The sequence below is a fragment of the Phyllobates terribilis genome, unplaced genomic scaffold (genome assembly GCF_046119375.1).
Source record: "Phyllobates terribilis strain yellow unplaced genomic scaffold, ASM4611937v1 Scaffold_11__3_contigs__length_659146591, whole genome shotgun sequence".
Classification (NCBI taxonomy): Eukaryota; Metazoa; Chordata; class Amphibia; order Anura; family Dendrobatidae; genus Phyllobates; species Phyllobates terribilis.
In genome coordinates this window covers 23,661,550-23,663,098 of record NW_027362771.1, presented here as the reverse complement: position 1 = coordinate 23,663,098, position 1,549 = coordinate 23,661,550, and positions in this window count along the sequence as shown.

The following is a 1,549-nucleotide window of genomic DNA, read 5'->3' as shown; positions in this document are numbered from 1 at the left end:
TGCCCCGGCGATGGGCCGCACCCAGGTTTGCAGCATTGTCGCACACGGCCTTCCCTGGTTGCAGGTCCAGTGGAGACAACCATTCATGAAACTGGGTCTCCAGAGCTGACCACAAGTCCTCAGCTGTGTGACTCACATTTCCCAGACATTTCAAAGTAAACACTGATGCCGTTGAGCCCTGCTTCCAGCATAGTAAGGAGGTGCCCAGTTAGAAAGCAGGTGGCATTACCAGACAGGCTTTGGGTGCAGGTGGAGGACCGAGAGGAGGTTGAGGAGGCAGAAGCAGTGGAGGAACTTCTAGATAAAGAGGATTGACGTACAACTCGCGGGGACGGCAAGACTTGGACAGCAGCCCCTTGTCCTGCTGTCACCATAGTTACCCAGTGTCCTGTCAGCGACATGTAACGCCCCTGTCCATGCCTACTCGTCCATGTGTCTGTGGTGAAATGCACCCTGTCACACACAGAGTTTCTCAAAGAAGCGGTGATGTTGTGTGCGACATGCTGGTGGAGCGCAGGCACACCTTTCTTTGAGAAGTAGTGCCGAATGGGCATCTGGTACTGGGGCGCTGCGACGGACATAAGGTCTCAAAAATCCACTGTGTCCTCCAGGAGGAAAGGCAGCATTTCTGTAGCCAACAGCTTGCAGATGGTGAAATTCAACCTCTTAGCTTTCTCATGGCTAGGAGGAAATGGTCTTTTACTTGTCCACATCTGAGGGACCGAGGGCTGGCTGTTGTGCTTTGACGGGGTTGAGTAGGGTGTCCCTGGCAAACTGCCGGTCTGTGAGGAAGATGCAGGTGGACATGTTAGGTTGCCTTGATCCAAAGGTGGTGCTCTCGATGTCAGAGAGCTCTCAACACCAGCAGGTGTTTCCACTTCCCAATGAACTGACGACCTGCCAATCACACTGGCTGTTGCAGGTAAAGAGGTGGCAGGTCTGCGTCCAAAAACATGTGTGACTGCTGTCCCCCCAGTCACAGAGGATGAAGAGGCCGCGGATGCACAAGATGGGGCAGACGGTGGTTGGCCCAGCCTGCTAGGCCGCATTGTAGCACAGTGAGCTTCCCACTGCAACTTATGCTTCATATCCATGTGACGGTACATGCATGAAGTACTCAAACTATGGATTTTTTGGCCTCTACTTAGCTTTTGGTGACAAATATTACAGATAACACGAGTTGGGTCATCCTTATCGATCTGAATAAATGCCCAGGCTATGCAAGGCTTAGAGCCCATGCGACCTGAAGAGCCACTACGACTTGTGGTCAGAGGCGGAGTTGTGGTTGAGGATGCAGTTGTTGACGTGCTTCCAGTACTCCGTCTCTGTCCAGGAAGGCGCAACCTAACCTCGTCGTCAATAGCATCTGTGACGCCCCGCTGCGCTTGGTATCACAGATCCTAGAAGAGTGTATTGATGGAATCCTCCACAAGAGGCCCCCATAAACATTCACACATCTCCACCTTCCACCTCAGACCAGCAGAGGGAGCCCATTAGGGATATAAATAGGGAAGGTGGAGCTAGGCAGTTCAGTTCCTCTGAAGAGTTC